The 21548-nt window shown below is 45.5% G+C and overlaps 1 protein-coding gene and 1 non-coding gene across 3 annotated transcripts in view; both read left to right on the top strand.

Moving 5' to 3' along the window:
* Positions 1 to 21548, top strand: part of CMTM7 (CKLF like MARVEL transmembrane domain containing 7) — an 80029-nt gene that overhangs the window by 14568 nt on the left and 43913 nt on the right. The window lies entirely within an intron of this gene.
* On the top strand, positions 14521 to 14627 carry LOC111767252 (U6 spliceosomal RNA). The gene has a single exon (XR_002799121.1). It is a non-coding gene; the product is annotated as a U6 spliceosomal RNA (small nuclear RNA).

The following is a 21548-nucleotide window of genomic DNA, read 5'->3' as shown; positions in this document are numbered from 1 at the left end:
CGAGCACAAAGCAACGAGGGGGGTGGAATAAATAAATAAATCTTTTTTTAAAAGCCTGTTTATCCCACATCAGAGCTGGCGCTCCCTTGGCTGTTGCTTAGCCAGGAAAGACACATGAAAGCAATGCAGGAGGCAGAAAGTACTGTGGCCATGTGTGGCTGACTTCCCGTGCAGTAACTCTCCTCATTGTCTTCTTGTTGGGGCAGTGTGCTGAATGTTTTACCTGCAAGAGTCCCCTCTTCATGACAGCATCCCTCTGAGGTGGTGTTATTCGCACACTATAGATGAGGAAACCAGTGTGTGGGGGGTGAGAACTGGCCCAACCGCCCAGGCTCAGTCTGTGCTGATTTGAATAAAAAACCTGACTTGAACAGTAACTCAGGTTGCTTTAAAATGATACTCACTTTTTTTAAAAAAATAGATAACATTCACATAATTGAGATTCAGAAAGTATAAAAAGTCTCCCAGTTCCCACTTTCCCCCCTAGGGGCTGCTGGAGGTGCCTGTGTCTTTTATATCCTTTGGAAATTATTTTATGCCTGTGGGTGCCTCATCGCCCACCCCAGATGGGAGTATACCTGTATTCACTCTCCTGTTCTTTTCCTACCTGACTTTCTGTCTTGGAGATACCCACCATAAAAAGGGTCAATCTTGGGGAGTGGATATAGCTCAAGTGGTTGAGCACCTGTCTCCCATGTACCAGGTCCCAGGTTCAATCCCCAGTACCACCTAAAAAAAGTGTCATTCTCTTTAACAGCTGCGTGGGGTTTGAGAGAAATGATTTATTGTCATTTATTTAACCAGTCCCCTATTGAAAGGCATTTCGGTTATTGCCCATCTTTTGGTACCTAATAGTGCTATAGCGGATACCCTTGTGTATATCACAGGTTTGTGTGTGTACAAGAATATCAGAAGGAGAAATCCCTAAATGCAGATTTGCTGGGCCAAAGGTTGCGTGGTCTTGAAAATGCTTTCATCGTTTTGGAAAATCACGTTCTCAAGCATCACCTTGTAATCTTCACCCAGAAGATCCCAGAGGTCTGCCATGTCCTTTGTCATTGAGGAAGATTACTCACTGTCCAGCGATCAGAGCCCCACTGCTCTAGTAACCCGCTTTATTTAGGGTTTAAGTCTCGTGAAAGTCTAGAACAAGGAAAACCTGCACAGTGAGCCTCTTAGAATTTCCCTGGAGCTAAAGGTGGGGCTCCTTGTGCGAGTGGTGGATCATGGGAGTGGGGGAAGGCTGGACAAAGGTGGGTTTCAGAGTCTAGCCTCAACGTGATGCTCCAGGGAGCTCTGGGGAGTGCACGCACCAGAGTTTGTCTTGCTTTGAGGCAGAGGAGCTGGGCTTCTCTACACTCCTCGTTGGCTGCAGAACAGGGACAAGTGGGTGGCCTCCCAGGGACTTCTGCGTCACACAGCTCCGGTCGTCCAAGGGAAATCATCCGCTGCAGGTGTGGGGAGTTAGCAGCAGCACCCGCACTGGGTGGGGATGGACATGCTGCCCTGGTCAAAGGGAGCCCGGGGTGTGTGTTCCGGGCACCCACGGAGCCCTTGCTTGTATGCCTCGGGAGCCTTCGGAATCGCCTCGTGGTCTGTTGACCTCTGCGGAAGCTCTAAGCTGATGAGTTTTGGACATGTACAAACCTGACTGCATCTTCCTCTCACCTGCAAAGTTGGCTTATCAGTAATTGTGTCAGGTGTCCCCTTGGATCTGCAAGGCCAGGCAGCAGCCTGACAGGACTTTTTTTTATTTTTCCCCCCTCATTGTTTTCCACTCGCCGTCTCCTCTCTGTGCATTCTTCTGAGTCTACTTGTCTTTTCCTTAGGCAGCACCAGGAACTGATCTGGGATCTTCTGGAGTGGGGGAGAGGTGATCAATCTCTTGCACCACCTCAGCTCCCTGGTCTGCTAAGTCTCTTATTGTCTTCCTTGCATCTCTTTTTGTTGCATCATCTTGCTGCGCCAGCTTTCCTCGTGGGCCACTGCCCCATGTGGGCCAGCACTCCTCTGCGGGCCAGCTTGCTTTTCACCAAGAGGCCCTGGGAATCAAACCCTGGACCTCCTGTAAGGTAGGTGGGAGCCCAGTCGCTTGAGCCCCATCCACTTCCCACACACAGGACTTCTCATGTTCCTTTTTGCTGTTCACTTAAGTAGTTTTTTTTTTCCTTAGTTCTCATTTGAACCAAGGGGAGGAAAAAAAATGTCACTGTCTACTGAATAAAAATCAATAGGGAGCAGAATTATTTCTGCAACTTCCTACAGAATTACATGCAATTCCACAGTAACCTATTTTTTTTTAAAGATTTATTTTATTTATTTCTCTCCCCTTCCCCCCATTGTCTGCTCTGTCTATCCATTCACTGTGTGTTTTTCTGCATCCACTTGCATTATCCAGTGGCACTGGGAAACTGCGTCTTTTTTTTGTTGTTGTTTTTGTTGCATCATCTTGCTGCATCAGCTCTCCATGTGTGAGGCACCACTCCTGAGTGGGCTGCACTTTTTCCGCGCTGGGCGGCTCTCCTTACGGGGCACACCCCTTGCACGTGGGGCTCCCCTGCGCGGGGGACACCCCTGCATGGCACGGCACTCCTTGCGCGCATCAGCACTGCACATGGGCCAGCTCCACACGGGTCAAGGAGGCCCTGGGTTTGAACCCTGGACCCTCCATATGGTAGGCGGATGCTCTTATCAGTTGAGCCACGTCTCCTTTCCCCATGGTAATGTAAATAACGTGACAGTATATTTTTCAGCTCCTTGGAAGGACCTAAGGCCATTGACCCACAGAGAAAGTTTCCTGGAGAAGTGAGGTTTGATTTAAGGGGTGGGGTCTTATTGAGAGACTCTTGTGGGTTCCCCTTGAGAAAAGTGGGAGAGGGCCCACCGGCTCGGTGCTGTGGTGTGACGCGGCTCACGGGGCTCCTCGGGTCGCTGTAACCGAGCAGCGTGTCCTGTTCACCGGCGGGCACTTTGGGGCAGAGGGAAGAGCTCCCTAAATGACACGCCCCCCCAGCTGGGGGGGCTCCTGGCTGACAGCCAGTCTTGCCGTCCCAGTCGGTGGTGACGGCCACCTGGTGTCTAGAGAGGCGCCTTCAAGCCGTGGTTGCCTTCGTGCGCTCTGAGGGTGAAAAATTACTTTCCAGGTCTAGTGGCTTAAGTCACATCCCCCCCAAAAGACTTACTCCAGTGCAGATGCCCAATGCCTATGAATGTCCCCTTATCTGGAAATAGGGTCTCTGCAGGTGGCATCGTGTTACGACGCCATCATGCGGAGCAGAGCAGCCCAGCCCACGTGGCTGGTGTCCTTGTAGGAGGAGAGAGCTGTGGACACAGATGCATGTACACAGAGGGGATGTCACGTGAAGACGGGCATTGAGAGCCTTATGGCTGCATTTTAAGCACCATTTGGACATTATTTCGTGTCCTTTATAACCACCGAGTATTAAACTGTAAATCATAATCAGTGTAGCTGGAGCATGTTATGGCATGTTATGTCATTGTTTTCAGGTCCAGGGTTCTTCCTTGAGTATCATAATATACTGTGTCTTAACACCAGCGCCGTAGCGTTTACTAATCATTTTTTTTAAATCAGTTTTCGTGCATTTTCACAACATATCAGACTTCACCACATTTATGCCTTACTATTGTATTATGTTACTGCTTTACTGTGTGTCTCCATAAAGCACGCAGTTATGTTACAAAAAAAAAAAGACGGGGGCAGAGCTCAGTGCGGCCACAAGCCCGGGAATGCCGGCGGCCCCAGGAGCTGCCGAGTTGGGGGGCTTCCCCCCAGGGGGCCCACCTCCCACCACACCTGGAGTTCTCACCTCTGGAATCCAGAATAAGGAGATAATACACTTCTGTCGTGTTCAGCCACCGAGTGTGGGGTGATTTGTTACAGACGCTGCGGAGACGAATACACCCATCGACAGTTGCTCCGTTTCCATCAGCGCCTAAAGATGTGCACGGCCGACGGCAGGCTCTTCAGATTTTCTTCTGTGAAACGCTTTCCTCGTTTCCAGGAATGGACTTTGGGGCAGGGGGTGACCTCTGGGAGTGGCCAGCACGTCTCAAGCTGGACTTTGTGTCCAGCTTTTTCTTAGACAGCTTAGAGAAAGAAACCGTCCCTGAATTTCTGCTGAGAAAAACGCAACAGTCGAGGCTGGCCAAACGTGAAGAGAGCGCCAGAGAGCGGTGCGCCGATGTCATGGCAGAAGGCACGAGATGACACCTGCAGTCCAAGACAGAGCTCCTCCAGCCTGCCACAGGCATTGAGCCATGTACCCAGATGCCGCCAGACCACTGGGATGCTAAGTAGTTACAGCATTCTAGCGGGATCTTTGAAAATAAGGCACTAAAAATTAAAAATAAATAAATTTATTTAAGTCATTTAAAAAAAAAAAGCAAGGCACTATAGCTCAAAAATGTTTTACAGGAGTCCCTATTAAATCCACTGCTTGTGAAATAGTTGCTGTTTTTTAAGTGTTCGTAGCAGCGGTCTATGATTTAAGTCTCTAAATTTACATCCTTTTTGTAAGTTTTTATTTATAAGTAATTCCAGGCTTACAGAAAATTTGCAGACATAGTACAAAGATTTCCCCATATACCTTTCACCCAGGATCTCCAGTTAACATTTTACCACGTACATTCATTTTCTGTGTGTGTGTGTACACGATATATCATTTTTTCTCCGAACTGTTCAAGAGTAAGTTGCAAATGTGATGCCCGTTTGTCCCTAAATTCTTCAATTGTGCATTTCCTAAGAAGCACCTTTCCTTAGAAACGCAGCACAGCTACCTAAATCAGGAACTTAGCAGTGACACTGATACTGTTACCTAATCTAAAACCTTATTCGGGTTTCTCCAGTTGACATGTTTTCTAGCCTAGGACCCAAGCCCAGGTCACACGTTGCATTCAGTTGTCAACGTCTCTTTAATCTCCTTCAATCTGGAACAGTTCTGTCTTTTTTCTTTCATGACCTTGACATTTTATACACACATATTTTATTAGAGAAGTTGTGAACTTACAGAACCATCAGGCGTAATGTGCGGAATTCCCATACCAACACCCCTCCACCAACACCTTACATTGTTGTAGAACATTTATTATAGATAATGGAAACATCATCAGACGATAACCACTATCCATGGTCTATGGTGTCTGTTTAGTATATTTTTCCCATTATCACCCCCCCAGTGTTAACACCATATGTTAGTATTGTCCGTTGGTTACAGTCCATGAGAGAACGCTGTCATGTTTGTCCTGTTCACAGTCCCCTGCTTTGTACTTTCTATCCAAAGTGTACGCTCAGTGGCTCTCACTTTCATCCGAGTTGTACACACGTCACCCCAGTCAATCTTAGAACGTTTTCCTTAGTCCATAAGAAAAAAATCCCACAACCCCCTTATTGACACTTAGCGTTGATACAGTACCTTCTTTGACATTGATGCAAGAATATTACAATATTGCTGGTAACTGTAGTCCATAAGTTACTGTAGCAGTTTGATATAATTGATGACTTCCAAAAAGAAATATTGGATTATGCTTGTAATCTGATCTGTACCTGGGCATGATGGAGTTATGCTCATGGCACTATGGGGTGGGGACTCCCAGATAAAAGGCACGGCAAAGAACAGAGTTGAGGGTTGCTGATGTTGGAGTTTGATGCTGAAGACTTAAGCTGGAGCTCCAGGAAGTCAGCAGAGGAAAGAGAAGCCAGCCCCAGGAAAGAAAGGAACCTTGAACCCAGAGAAAAGCAAGCCCCAGAACGTAGGAACCCAGGAAGCCTGAACCCTGGCAGACGTCGGCAGCCATCTTGCCCCAATAGACTTTGGTGAGGGAAGTAATTCATGCTTTTTGGCCTGGTGTCTGTAAGCTCCTACCCCAGATAAATACCCTTATAAAAACCAACCAACTTCTGGTACTTGCATCAGCACCCCTTTGACTGACTAATACAGTTATGCTGATTGTATTTTTCCCATGCGTCGCTATATTCTTACCACCTTGTATAGTGATGCACATTTGTTCTAGTTCATACATGAATATTCTTGTATTTGTACTGTTAACCACAATCCTCATCCATCTCCAGGTTCACTGTGTTATTCAGTCCCTAGGTAATTCTCTAGCGGTCTTTCTGTTGACATTTACATCCCTAGACTACCCTTTTCAGCCACAATCCCATTTATAAACCAGCTGTGTTAGTTATACTCATTATAATGTGTTGCTAATAACTCTATCCATTTCCACACTTGTACAGTCAAGCTAGTTGAAAAGTCTACGTACATTAAGCATCAGTACCCCTTCTCAGCCCTCATCCTATCTCCTAGTAACCTGTACTCTAGGTTTTAACTCTATTTATTCATTGTATTTAGTTTATATTAGTGAGGCCATCAAGTATTTGTCCTTTTGTGACTGGCTTATTTCACTAAACATAATATCTTCAGGATTCATCCATGTTATCCTATGTGTCCCAATTTCATTTCTTCTTACAGTAGCATAGTATTCCACCACATGCATATACCACATTTTGTGTATCCATTCATCGTTTGATGGACACTTGTGTTGTTTCCATCTTTTGGCAAATGTGAATAAAGCCACTATAAACATTGGTGGGCAGATGTCTGTTCACATCAGTTTTCAGTTCTTCTGGATATATTCCTAGCAGAGGGATTACCGGATCAAATGGCAGTTCTGTATTTAGCTTCCCGAGAAACCGCCAAACTGTCTTCCACAGAGGCTGCACCATTGTACATTCCCACCAACAGTGAAGGAGGGTTCCTGTTTCTCCAGCTCCTCTCCAGCACTTGTAGTTTTCTGTTTTTTTAATAATGGCCATTCTATGCGGTGTGAGATGATATCTCATTGTAGTTTCGATTTGCATTTCCCTAATTGCTAGTGATATTGAACGTTTTTGCAGGTTGCTTTTTCACCATTTATATTTCCTCTTGGGAAAAAATGTCTGTTTAAGTCTTTTGCCCATTTTTTAAATTGGATTGCTTGCTCTTTTATTGAGTTGTATGATCTCTCTATATAGAATGGAAATCAAACCCTTATTGGATATGTGATTTCCAAATATATTCTCCCATTGAGTGGGCTGCCTTTTCACCTTGGCAAAGTCTTTTGAATCATGAAAGTGTTTAAATTTGAGGAGGTCCCATTTACCTATTTTCCTTTTCATTGCTTGTGCTTTCGGTGTAAGGTTTTAAGAATCCACCACCTACCACCAGGTCTTGAAGATGTTCTCCTACGTTTTCTTCCAGGAGCTTTGTGGTGTTCTAGGTGTTACATTTAGGTCTTTGTTCGATTTTGGGTTAATTTTATATACAGTGTGAGGTAGGGGTCCTCTTTTCCTTCTTTTGGAGATGGGTATCCAGTTCTTCCAGCACCATTTGTTGAATGGACCGTCATGACCTTGACGTTTGTGAGCAGTTCAGAGCAGAGCAGCCCCATCAGGGTATTAAAGTTAGATTGGGGGAGGCGGATTTGGCTCACCTGACAGAGCGTCCGCCTACCACATGGGAGGTCCAGGGTTCAAACCCCGGGCCTCCTTGACCCGTGTGCAGCTGGCCCACGCGCAGGGCTGATGTGCGCAAGGAGGGCCCTGTCATGCAGGGGTGTCCCCTGCGTAGGGGAGCCCCACGCACAAGGAGTGCGCCCCGTAAGGAGAACCGCCCAGCACGAAAGGAAGTGCAGCCTGCCCAGGAATGGTGCTGCCCACACAGAGAGCTGACACAGCAAGATGACGCAACAAAAAGAGACACAGATTCCCGTGCCGCTGACAAGAATATAAGTGGACACCGAAGAACACACAGCAAATGGACCCGGAGAGCAGACAACTGGGGTGGGAGGGGCGGGGAAGGGGGGAGAAATAAATAAAATAAATCTTTTAAAATAAAATAAAGTCAGATTGGAGGTGCCCTCTGAGCTTCAGTATTTTGTAGCTACAATAGAGGAGAAAAAGGAAGAAAGAAAAGGCAAGGAATCATCTTCATTTCGTGACACTTCTTCAACTCAGGCACTTTAGTTTTTCCAAGTCTCTTGCACATGTCCTCTTTGAAGTTGCTAGAGTTCAAGTTGAGCGTCACTGCTGTTTTTATTTTGTTTTTTAAAGGCTTAGCTCACATGTCAGCCCCTTGGAACAATGCCTTATCCCCTACTAAGAAGTGTCCCATGAACCTGACACGAATCGCCTCGTTGAATCCTCACAACAGCCGCGGCATGTGGGCGCTGTTATTGATCATGGTTTATAGATGAGGAAACTGAGGCACCAGGTCTCTCTCAGGGGCCAGAGCTTGCCGACCCTCTAGGCTGCCCCCCCGTCCTGCCTTGGGAACCTCCCCCTCCATCCCATCTAAAGGGGTCCCCCCACCCACCCACCCCCACCACATTTCCATGCCACAGCTTCTGGTCCTTTCAAAACAGTCACTCTGGACAAAGTGCTTGAGAGACTGCGGGGACCCTGTGTCTTGGGGATACCTGCTGGGTGGGGGGTGAGACGGGGGGGCTCAACCCTTCACGCCCGCAGCCCAGGAAGCTCAGGGTCCCTGGCGGAAAGGAGCTGTGCTGGGGCAGCCCCCCAAGTGGCCCGTGGAGGGGCCGTTTCTGCACTGGCTGCCAGCCCTTTCGCGCACCACCGGTGTTATTTACTTGAGTGACAGCTTCCCACTGACTCACATCGTGCAAACAGCAGGTTCCTCTGCCAAAGCCAACAGAGACCAGGAGGGAGGAGAGACGTGTGTGTCAGGCTGTCCCGGTGCCAGGACATGATTGCTAATTTAAAGCCACCTCAGGAAACACTGAATAGTGGCGTTATTATATTGGATTAAAGGCTAAAAGGCTCAAATGCCGGGAGCGGAGAGCCCACTTCATGGTTTCTCTTCCTTGCCCATGGCTCTTGGCTGCCAGAAGCTCTAGTTGGTATTTATTTAGCACCTACTTTGTGCCAAGTGCCCCGGGGACGGCCGACCCAGCGCCTCCTTTAGGAGCTGAAAATCCAAACGCTAAACAGGTTTGCGTTTCATCACGTCTAAGGCGCCACTCTTTTATGCACCACTAAGAAAGAAAGAAAAATGCAGCTAATTATACAATGATACAGATCTCTCTTATCACTTAGAATTTTTATTTTCTGCTGATTGAAAGAATTCTTTTAGATTTTAAATAAAAATTTCATGTCTTGTGAAGACATAAAAAGGAAAATTGGTCAAGAAAAATCAATTGCTTATTTATTGGATACTCCTAACACTTCTTGGCATTCAGAGTCCGCCTCTTCTAAAACCCTATTTTTAAGAGAGAGTTTTTGTCCACGTAACGGTCTCTGTGCCATCAAGAGTGCTGATGGCCGAGTGCCTGCCTGGCGAGCCGAGTGCCCACACAGTGAGCCAAGTGCCTGTGTGGCAAGCCGGGTGCCCGCACAAGTGAGTCGCCCAGCAAGATGGTGACACTACAAAAGAGAGACAGAGGGGAGAGTCAAGGTGAAGCGTGGCAGAGACCAGGAACTGAGGTGGCACAGCTGACAGGGAACCTCTCTCCACATCAGCGGTCCCCAGGATGGAATCCCAGTGAATCCTAGAGGAGAAAGACAAGAAGACAAAGAGAGAAGTAGATACAGAAGATCAGGCAGCGAATGGACACACACAGCAGAAACAGCAGGGCAGGGGGAGGGGAAGCAAAATTAAAAAGTGCTAATGAGAAGAATCCATCAGAAAAGTAAAAGCCATTGGTGTCGGGCTGGCCACCTGGTTTGCCATCATGCAGTGCCCACCGGTCACCATCCTGCCCTCTCTACAGCCCCCTGGTTCACAGGCTCCCATGAAGTTCAATGTAGAATTACCACGTGCCTTGATGACGTCATGTTGAGGGAAAGAAACCAGACACAAAAGATATTGTAAGATCTCGCTGACACGAAGTACCTAGAGTAAGGCCCGTTTCGTAGAGATAGGTGGGTAGATTCTAGGTTACCGAGGGGGGTGGAGACACGGAGAGGAAGAAGGAGTTATTAATGGGTGCAGAGTTTTTGAGGTGATGAAAAAGTTGGGGTGACAGATATTGATGTTGGTGTGTGAATGGAACTAACACTCTTGATTATACCCTTGAAAGTTGATAAAATGGGAAATTTGAGTTGCATGTTTGTTACTACAATAAAAAGTTTAAGAAAAAGTGGGACGTACACATAATGGAATATTATTAGTTTGTAGAAAATGAAGTTTTGAGACGTGCTGCAACATGAATGAGCCTTGAAAACATTATGCTTAGTGAAATGAGCAAGACACCTAAGGACAAGTATTATGTGATATCTGAAAGAGGTAACTAGAAGTAGGAAATTCTCAGAGAGAAAGTAGATGAGAGGTTATTACCGGGCAGTAGGGAAGGTGAAATGTTCAGAAAAAATTTTTAAAAAGAATTCAGCTTTTGTTGCTTATGAGATAGGTTAAAAGGGTGGTGAGAAGAACAAGAAACTTAATATTTGGCTTGTGAGCCCCTCAAAACACACCACAGAATAAAATCCTTGTAAGTGGTTTCTTCTGGGTTGCTCTTAGTGTAGGCTGGAAATAAGATTCGATTGAAAATAAAAACATTTAAGTTTATTCCTAAAAGGAAAGATAAGAAAAATAGATGAATGAATAAACAAAATGTGGTATACGTGTACAGTGGAATATGATTCAGCCATAAAAAAGGAATGCAGTTTGATACATGCTGCAGCGTGGGTACATCTTACAATCATTATGCCGAGTGAAAAGAAAGCAGGTACAAAAGGATTTGTATGTATTGTATGATTCCGCTTACGAAATGCCTAGAGTAAGCAAATTCATGGAGTCAGGAAGACGATTAGAGGTTCCGGGGTGGGGGAGTGGGTTTTGCTTAATGGGTAAAGAGTTTCTGCTTGGGGTGATGAAGAGTTTTAGTAATGGACAGCAGTGATGGTTGCCCAACATTGTAACAGTAATTAATGCCTCTGAATTGTACTCTTTTAAAAAATGGTTAGAATGAAAAATTTTATGTATGTGTACTACCATTTTTTTAAGTAGTATGTGATAACAGAGTTGGTGGCAGCGTATTATAATGAGGATAACTAAGATTGCTGATTTATAAATGTGACTGTGCTTGAAAGAGGTAGTCTGGGAAGATTAATGTTAATTGAAAGGCAGCAGTATAATCTAGGAATGTGTAACAGTGATTTGGGTGGTAAATGGAGATTGCCGTTAAGAACATAAATACAAGAATTTTCCTATACTACAAGGATATGGTGAATGAAGTGGATGTGGCTCAAGCGGTTGAGTGCCTGCTTCCCACATGGGAGGTCCTGGGTTTGATTCCCCAGTTTGTCCTAAAAACAAAAAAAAAATGAAAAAACCAACTAGAGAACCAACGTGGCTCAGTGGCTGAGTGCCAGCTTCCCACTTATGAGGTGTCCCGGGTTCAATCCCCGACCCCGGTACCTGAAAAAAAAAACACAATATGTTGATACATGGAAAATACAACTTATAGACTATAGTTAACAGTAATATTGTAATCTTTTTGTAGCCAAGGCAAAGAAGGTTCTCTCTCCATGCTAAAGGTCCAAGAAAAAGAATATGGGGTTTTATGAATATGATTAAGCATTTTTTCCCCCTTCATTAATAAGGAGACCTTGGTCATGTCATTTAACCAATCTGTGCTCATTCATGTATGTTTCTGAACACTTAAGCAACATTGAGTTTGTTTTTAAGATTCAATAAGATCAGTGTGCCTGGACAGCCTTTTTTAAGGTTATGCTTCCATAATTTGTTGAGCTGCCTTTTGTCTGTTGTTTCCTTTTTTTTTTTTTGAAGTGAAAATAAAGTTTACTTTAAAAAAATAAAATAAAAGCGCTCTGCTCATTTGCCGAGGTTGGCAAACTCAAGCCTGCGGCAGCTCCTGACCTACCATTGTTTTTGTGATAAACTCTTCCTGGAACACAGCCAGACCTCTCCGTTTCTGTGTGGCCTGGGGCTGGTTGGGTGCTGCAGGGCAGAGTTGAGTAGCTCAGGGGTGGTATGACTCACAAAGCCTAAAATATTTACCATCCGTCCTTTGCAAAAGAGGCCCGCAGACTCCTGTTTTATAGCATATGGTGGCATTGTCTTCTGACTAGGCTTATTTTCATTATGATAAATTCCTAGAGATGGGGTGAGGCTGTTTTGTTGGTTTCAAAACAATGTCCAATTTACAAGCCTGAAAATGGCCCACGTAGGCAGTGGTACGTCAGGAAATCAAATGGATAATGTGATTCTTTGGCCAGTATAATATGAGGTTATTGTACTTAGAAACGTTCATTGTGGCACCTTTGGTCTGTTTTGTTTGTTTACTATTCTATCATTCTTCATTCTAGCCCCGCCAGTAGCGCCCATTTCTTTCCCTTCGCAGCATTTCTCGCAGTCCTGATCACCGTATGAGTGTGACTCTAGCCGCTGTAACAACTAACCCCTCACATTTCAGTGGTTTAACGCAGCGCCCTCCCTCAATTTAGGAATCGCAGCACAGGGTTCTGGTCAGTGGGCAGCTCTCTCCCCTGTGGCTACTCAAGGGTTCGGGCTCCTTCCATCCTGTAGCCCCATCATCCTCTTTGGCCTCCGCATCTGTCTAGCACCTGCAGGAGAGAGGCAGAGGAAATGCCTGTTCCTAAACCATCTTGGCACAGAAGGAACATCCGTTACTTCCACTCACGTTGCGTCCTCAACAGCTGTGACCCCACCTAGATGCAGGAGGCGCTGGGGCTGGGGTTCTTGGCTACATTCTGTCTCTTACATTTTCCCATTCTGGACAGTTCCTATAAACGGAATCACATAGTAGGTGTTTTTTAAGGCTCGCCTCTTTCACTTAGCATAATGTGCTCAAGATTCATCCTTGTGGTGCCACGTGCCATTGCCTTCTTTCTTTGCTGAATAATATTCCTTTGTAGGGCTACACCACAGTTTGTGTGTCCAGTCATCGGTTGATGGGCATTTGGATTGTTTCCACCTTTGGCTATGGTGAAAAATGCTACGGTGGCTATTCGTGTACAAGTTTTTATAGGGACGTGTGTTTTCATTTCTCTTAGGTATGTATCTAGGAGTGGCGCTGCTGTGTCAGATAGTAACTCCGTTTAGTTTGTGAGGAGCTGCCAGACTCTTCTGCGAAGTGGCTGCACCATCTTACATTCCTGCCTGCGTGTACGAGGGTTTGAATTTCTCCACATCCTTTTTTTTTTTTTCTTTTTTCTTTTGTCTTTATTTTTTTAATGTTACATTAAAAAAATATGAGGTCCCCATATACCCCCCACCCCCCTCACCTCACTCCTCCCCCCATAACAACAACCTCCTCCATCATCATGAGACATTCATTGCACGTGGTGAATGCATCTCTGAGCACCGCTGCACCTCATGGTCAGTGGTCCACACCATAGCTCACACTCTCCCCCAGTCCACCCAGTGGGCCATGGGAGGACATACAATGTCCAGTAACTGTCCCTGCAGCACCACCCAGGACAACTCCAAGTCCCAAAAACGCCCCCACATCTCATCTCTTCCTCCCACTCCCTACCCCCAGCAGCCACCATGGCCACTTTCTCCACACCAATGCCACATTTCTTCGATACTAATCACAATAGTTCATGAATAGAATAGCAGTATGTCCACTCTAAGACAACACGCATAATTACCTGACTTCTTATTCTAGGCATTCTAGTGGTGTGCACATGTCACTTTTATTGTTGGTATTGCTTCATGTATTCCCTCCATCTGGCCAGCAATGTATTGGCACCACAGATAAACTGAGTTTCTGTAAAGTTTCTGCTCCTAAAACTTGAGGAAAAAAAACAACAACAGTGGCTACTTTAATCCTAAAATAGCAACTGGGCTGAGGGCAACTTGCTTCTTGAGGAAACGTTGTGGTGAGTTTCTTTGTCAAACAGGAAATCCCTTTGTAAGTGATCACTGCTTTTCTCCTGACTCTGTCACTTTGCTTTAAGGCAGGGGTTCTTAACTGGGGGGTCCACAGACCCCGAGGAGTCCGTGGAAGGATTTCAGGGGGTCCATGAGCTTGAATTGAAAATTCAAAAACGCATTATTCTTGTGGGGACGTGTTGGTGCGGGGACGATAATGCTTATTAAATAACACACAGTGTAGTGTGGGCTTAGTAAGAGGTCCGTGGTTTTCACCTGACTGGCAAAGGGGTCCCTGGAACGAAAAAGGTTAAGCATCCCTGCTTTAAGGCAACTCTAGTAGAACTTCCAGGATTGGAGTTCTGTTTTTTTGTGTTCCATGTTTTTTTTGAAATTTTCAAAATCAGACAAAGCTGAAAGACTTTCCCAGGTACCCTAGAGCTCACCATTAACTTTTTACTGCATCTGCTTTATCCCATGTTGTGTCTATCCAGCCTTCTACCAATTCATCTCCTATCTTCATGCACTTCAAAGTAAATTGCAGACTCTGTATTATTTACTTAAATTCTTCAGAGAATATATTCTTAACTAAGAGTTCAATATTTGCTTACAGTGTTTTTCTTTTGATATAAAATTCAATACAGTGCTCACTTCGGCAGCACATATACTAAAATTGGAACGATACAGAGAAGATTAGCATGGCCCCTGCGCAAGGATGACACACAAATTCATGAAGCGTTCCATATTTTTTTAAAAAAATTCAATACAATGAAATGCACATGTCTTAAGTGCAGCTTTTCTTGATTTGGACAAATGCATACACTCCAGGAACTTACTTCTTCCTTCCCAGGCAATCCCTGCTTCCATCTTCCAGAAGTACCTGCTTTAATTTTTTTGTGACTAGCTTCTTCCACTTAATGTTTTTAAGGTTAGTTTTGCCTTTCTAGAACTTCATGAAGTGGAATCATCAAATACATACATTTTGTGGAGGAGGTCTGACTTCCTTCATGCAGCATATTTTGTGATTCATTTAAGTACTGCATAAATTGGTAGTTCCATTTTTATCCCTGAGGCATATCCATTGTCTGGCTATTAGACAAGTTGTTTATCCATGAAGAATTTTTCTCTTCTTTTTTCAACTTTTTAGCTTGAAATACCGTTAGACTTATTAGAAACTTTAGAAACGTTATGAAAAATAGTACAGGTTTCCCATATGCCCTTCACCCACCTCTCCCCAGTGTTAATATCTTGCATAACCAGGGGACAATCAAAGCCCAGTGATTTCGGTATGATACCATTAACAATAAGCTTACTTGGATTGCACCAGTTTTTCCTTTAGCATCCTTTTTCTGTTCCAGGATCCAGTGTTGTATTTCGTATTCGTGTCTCCTTAGTTTCCTCCGGTCCACGGCAGTTCCTCAGCCTGTCCCTGCTTTTCATGACCAGGTCACTTTTGAAGAGTGCTGGTCAGTTAGCGGTTTTGTAGCAAGCCCCTCAAATTGGCTTTGTTGGATGCTATCTCATGATTAGGTTGAGGTGATGCGTTTTTGGCAAATATGCCCCTTAAGTGACATTGTGCCCTCCTCAGTGCGCGATATCAAGGGGTACACGACATCAGCATGTGTTATTATTTGTGATGTTAACCTTGATTACTTGCTTACATGGTGTCTGATGGGTTTTTCCATGGTTAAGTGACTAGTTTTCCCTTCGTAATTAATAAATCATTTAGGGGAGATACTTTGAGATTATGGACATGTCCTATTTCTTTTCTAACTAATGGCCACTAATTTTAACTTGTGTCAGTGAATCTTGACTGCAACGATTATTACTTGTTCTTTGGCTGATTATTTTTATTTCCCTCATCCTGTCTACCTTTATTAATTGGACTTTTTTTTCCTGTAAGGAAGAGCTGTCCTTTCTCTTCCATTTATTCTTTTATTCAAGTACTTATCATTATCAGTAAACTCATGAAGATTTATTTTATTCTATGGACCATTACTTGTTTTGTCATTCAAATTTGTTTGGCCATTGGGAACTCTTTCTCCTGTGCCCTTTTGACAAGCTTCTGTCTTTTTTCTTTTTTCTTTTTTTTTTTAAAGATTTATTTATTTATTTAATTTCCCCCCCTCCCCTGGTTGTCTGTTCTTGGTGTCTATTTGCTGCGTCTTGTTTCTTTGTCCGCTTCTGTTGTCGTCAGCGGCATGGGAAGTGTGGGCGGCGCCATTCCTCAGCAGGCTGCTCTTTCTTTTCACGCTGGGCGGCTCTCCTTATGGGTGCACTCCTGGTGCGTGGGGCTTCCCTATGCGGGGGACACCCCTGTGTGGCACGGCACTCGTTGTGCGCATCAGCGCTGCGCATGGCCAGCTCCACACGGGTCAAGGAGGCCCGGGGTTTGAACCGCGGACCTCCCATGTGGTAGACGGACGCCCTAACCACTGGGCCAAAGTCCGTTTCCAGCTTCTGTCTTTTTTCATGCACTTCCTTACCTTCTGGTACCACAAGAGTCTCTAGGCTTATCCTGTATTTTTTTTCATCCCAGGTTTGGAATCAACTACCTTCCCAAGGATCTCTAGTTCATTTTATTGGAGGATGGTATTTAGAAACAAAACGTGTGTGCTAGGTATACTCATTCATAATGAAGTTTCATTGCTTCTAAGCACCCTTGAAGTTGAGCTAGGAAATGTCTGTGTGTACTAAGCCAGGCATACATACACAGCTATGTTTATTTCTGTATCTACCTATCTGCATATATATATATATATATATTTTTTTTTTTTTTTTCAGTGAGTCCGTTCTGATACCTCTGATTCCAGTCTGATATTGCAGGGTTCATTCTAGATGTCCCCCTTTCCTTATTTGTAACTTCTTTGTCCAACATGTGAAACCTGGCCCTTGGTAATTACAGTTTATTTACTTATTTGTTCAACCCCAGTATATACCTAAACTAGTTTCAGAACTGCTAAGGTATTGCACCTGTGAGAAACAAATTTACTAACTACAATATCTGGATACAGTTCTTTTCCTCTTTAGACTTCCAGACAAAATATTATTTTCCGAAGCTAAAGGTTAATTCTTTTCTTCCACCACTTTCCAGCACGGTTATGTTTTTCACTCGCGGTATGGTCGGTTCACTTGTTACAGCTTGTATCCTATTTTTGGCCTCCCTCCTTATCCTGGTGATTTTTTTTTTTAACTTTTTTTTTTTTAAGTTTTATTATTATTTATTCCCCACCTCGTTGTTTGTGCTCGCTGTCTGCTCTCTTTGTACGTTTGCTGTGTGCTCTCTGTGTCACTTGTCTTCTCTTCAGGAGGCACTGGAAACAGAACCCAGGACCTCCCATGCGCTCAATCGCTTGAGCCACCTCAGCTCCTGCTTTGTTATGTCTCTCATTGTCTTTCCTTTTTGGGTCTCCTTGTTGCATCTTCTTGTTGCAGCAGCTTACCACGCCTGCCCGTTGCGCCTGCTTGCTGTCTTACTCATCTTCTCCAGGAGGCATTGGACACCGAAGCCAGACCCTCCATGTGGTAGGCAGGTGCTCAGTCTCTTGAGCCACATCTGCTTCCCTTGATCAATTTTTAGTATTTACGTTTAGTAAAATTCACTCTCAGTTGGATGCAGTTCTGTGGGTTTTGACAAATGCGTCGAATCGTGTACCACAGTGCCATTACCCCCCAAATTCCCTTGTGCCGTCCTTTACTAGTCACCCTTCTCCTTACCTTGCAACCCCTGGCAGTCCCTATAGTTATGCCATTTCCAGAACATCACGTAAGTGGAATCATACAGTAAGTAGCCTTTGGGATCTGCCTTCCTCCAGGCTGTTGATGCATCAATAGTGGAGGGTTCCTTTTCGTTATCAAGCAGTATTCCATTACGTGGACGTGTTTGATTACCTGTTCACCAGATGAAAGGCATCTGGGTGTTTTTTTATGTACCTGAATGTAGGTTTTTAGATTCACCTCCGAGTGGGTTTGTTGGGTCATACGTTAAGTGTAGTTCACATTTTTAAAAAAGATTTATTTATTTATTTATTTATTTGTCTTCCCCACCACCACCCCGTTTTGCGTTCACTGTGTGCTCTTCTGTGTCTGCTTGTCTTCTCTTTAGGTGGCTCCAGGAACCAATCCTGGGACTTTCTCCAGCGTGGGAGAAAGGTGCTCAGTCTCTTGCGCCACCTCAGCTCCCTGGTCTGCCGCGTCTCTTATTGTCTCTCCTGTGTCTCTTTTTGTTGCGTCATCTTGCTTCGCCACCTCTCCATGCGGGCCAGCTCGCCTTTCACCAGGAGGCCCTGGGAATCGAACCTTGGACCTGCTCTATGGTAGAGGGGAGCCCAGTCTCTTGAGCTGCATCCATTTCCCTAGGTTCAAATTTATCAGAAACTGCCAAACTCTCTTTCACAGTGGCTCTGCCATCTTACCTGACCACCAGTTGCTCGCACTTGCCAGCACTTGGTAATAGTAGTGGTGGCTTTTTATTTTATTTTATTTCTAGCCATTCAAATAGATGTGTAACGGTATCTCACTGTGGTTTTAATTCCCATTTCCTTATGACTAATAATGTAGAGCAGCTATGCCTGTGCTTATTAGCAGTCCATATTCGCTGCTTTGACAAGGTGTCTATTTAAATATTTTACCCATTTTTAAAAATAGGATTGTTTGCTTTCTTATTGTTGAGTCTTGAGCATTCTTTATGAACTGTGGATAGAAGTCCTTGGTCAGATATCCGATTTGCACATTTTTTCACACGAGTCTATGGCTTGTTTTTTCATTCCCTTAACAGTCCCTTTTGCAGGGCAGAAGTTGTATAAAGTCGAATTTAGCAATTTTTTCCCTTAAGATCATGCTCTTACTGTCCTATCTAAAAGCTTTTTGTCTAACTCAGGTTCACAAAATTGTTTTCCTAGTTTTCTTCTAGAAGGTTTATAATTTTACGTTTTTAGAAGATTTATTTATTTACTTTTTGTTTTTTCATTTATTCCCTCCTCCCGCTGATGGTTCTCTCGTCTGTCTGCTCCTGTTTGCTCACCTTCTCCAGGAGGCACCGGGAACCGAACCCAGGACCTCCCACATGGGAGGCGAGTGCCCAGCGACCCGAGCCACATCCGCTCCCCCCAGGCTGTGGCATCTGCTCATTTAGGCATCTGCTCATTACAGCAGGTGCAGTGTCTGCTTGTCTTTTTAAGGAGACACTGAGACCTAAACCCAGGACCTCCCATGCAGTAGGCGGGTGTCCAACTTTTTGAGTCACGTCTGCTTCCCAATTTTACATTTTAAATTTAGGTCTCTTACTCTTTTTTTTTTTTTTTTCAGGAGGTATCAGGGATTGAACCTAGGACCTCATACATGGGAAGCAGACACTTAAACCACTAAGCTACACCTGCTTCCCTCTCTCTTATTCATTTTGAATTAATTTTTTTTTAATTTACTTTATTTATTTCTCCCACACACATGATTGTTTGCACTCGCTGTCTACTCCCTGTGTCCATTCACTGTGTGCTCTCTGTGTCTGCTCGTCTTCTCTTTAGGAGGTACCGGGAACTGAACCTGGGACCTCCCATGTGGCAAAGATGTGCTCAGTCCCCTGAGCCCCCTTCACTCCCTACTTTGTTTTGTTTCTCATTGTCTTTCTTCTTTGTGTCTCCTTGTTGCATCAGCTCGCCACACTGGCCCGTCGGGTCAGCTCACTGTCTTGCTCATCTTCTCTAGGAGGCACCAGAAACCGAACCCAGGACCTCCCCTGTGGTAGACAGGTGCCCAAATGCTTGAGTCACATCCACTTCCCTGGGTTAAATTTTATGTAAGGATGAAGTATGGGTCAAGCAACGTTCATTTTTCTTTTCCTTTCCTTTTCTCCTTTTTTTAAATATTTATTTATTTATTCCCCCCTTCCCCTCCTTCCACCCTGCTGTGTGTTTTTTGCTCTCTGTGTTGTCTTCTTCTCTTCTCATTTTCTCTTCTCTAAGATTCACTGGAATTTGGAATTCGACACCCCTGCATGGCACTGCACTCCTTGCGCGCATCAGCACTGCGCATGGGCCAGCTCCACACGGGTCAAGGAGGCCCGGGGTTTGAACCCTGGACCCTCCATATGGTAGGCGGACGCCCTGTCAGTTGAGCCACGTCTGCTTTCCCCCATTACCTCTTACCAGGACCCACTCCGTCTCCCGCTGACCTCATGCCTCACCTTTCCCATCGCCAGTCCACCTGTGTGCGCTCAACTTTCCGAAAGTGGGAAACGGACTTTGGCCCAGTGGTTAGGGCGTCCGTCTACCACATGGGAGGTCCGCGGTTCAAGCCCCGGGCCTCCTTGACCCGTGTGGAGCTGGCCCATGCGCAGTGCTGATGCGCGCAAGGAGTGCCCTGCCACGCAGGGGTGTCCCCCGCGTAGGGGAGCCCCACGCGCAAGGAGTGCACCCATAAGGAGAGCCGCCCAGCGCGAAGGAGGGAGCAGCCTGCCCAGGAATGGCGCCGCCCACACTTCCCGTGCCCCTGACGACAACAGAAGCGGACAAAGAAACAAGAAACAAGACGCAGCAAAAAAAAAAAGACACAGAAAACAGACAACCGGGGGAGGGGAGGGGAATTAAATAAATAAAAATAAATCTAAAAAAAAAAAAAAAAAAAACTTTCCGAAAGTATAATCCTGCTTGTGGCACATCCCTGCTCAGAAGCCCTCACTGGCTCCCCATTGCCCCTTGATAATGTCTGTTTCCTTAGCCCCACGCCTCCCCGCCAGCTTCGTTCCCCGTTACACTCCTTCATCCTAGGTGCGGTTTGCCTAAAACGGACAACTCGCTTGTTTCCAAATACGCCCTGTGCTTTCCCACCCCTGTGCCTTCCCCGGCAATGTTTCCTCCAACAGGGGCCTCCATTTTCCCTCCTTTGTGTGTCCAAGTCCTACCTCCAGTGGCGTCCACACAAGGACCACATCTGCTTCATAAACGACGTGCCCCTGGCCTGACCTTCTCCCTCCTCCAAGCTTCTGTCCTTGCAAACTGGAGCTCCCTGATGGGGTTTGTTTTGATTTCTCCCCGTCCCCTCCATTGTCTGCTCTCTGTGTCCATTCACTGTGCTCTTGTGTGTCGGCTTGTCTTCTCTTTAGGCGGCTCTGGGAACCGATCCTGGGACCTTCCGGAGTGGGAGAGAGGCGCTCAATCTCTTGCGCCACCTCAGCTCCCTGGTCTGCTGCGTCTCTTATTGTCTCTCCTCTGTGTCTTTTTGTTGCGTCCTCTGGCTGCACCAGTTCCCTGCGTGGGCCAGCTCTCCCCACGGGCCAGCTTGCCCTCACCAGGAGGCCCTGGGCATTGAACCCTGGACCTCCTATATGGTAGATGGGAGCCCAACTGCTTGAGCCACATCCACTTCCCCCTGACAGGGTTTATGCCCTGTTTTATTTTAAGTTACCTTGTGTCTGGTCTTAAGCTCCCTGTCATTTAAGATAGGGCCCGTGTCTAAGCCAGGGGTTCTTAACCTTTTCTGTTCCACGGACCCCATTGCTGCTCGGGGGAAATGAATCCTACTGTAACTTACTTACTGCATACATCCATAAGTGAAGGATCAGCTCCTACACTTTGACTTATTGGACTTACTCCACTCAGCTAACATGGAGTTGAAGAAGGTCAACCACCACAACATGGAGCCTAGAGTGTCTACAACTAGAAGCGGGAAGAGTGC

This window comes from Dasypus novemcinctus, chromosome 31, assembly GCF_030445035.2.
Source record: "Dasypus novemcinctus isolate mDasNov1 chromosome 31, mDasNov1.1.hap2, whole genome shotgun sequence".
Classification (NCBI taxonomy): Eukaryota; Metazoa; Chordata; class Mammalia; order Cingulata; family Dasypodidae; genus Dasypus; species Dasypus novemcinctus.
Note: the sequence above shows the minus strand (reverse complement) of the source record. Positions and strands in the feature narration are given on the sequence as shown.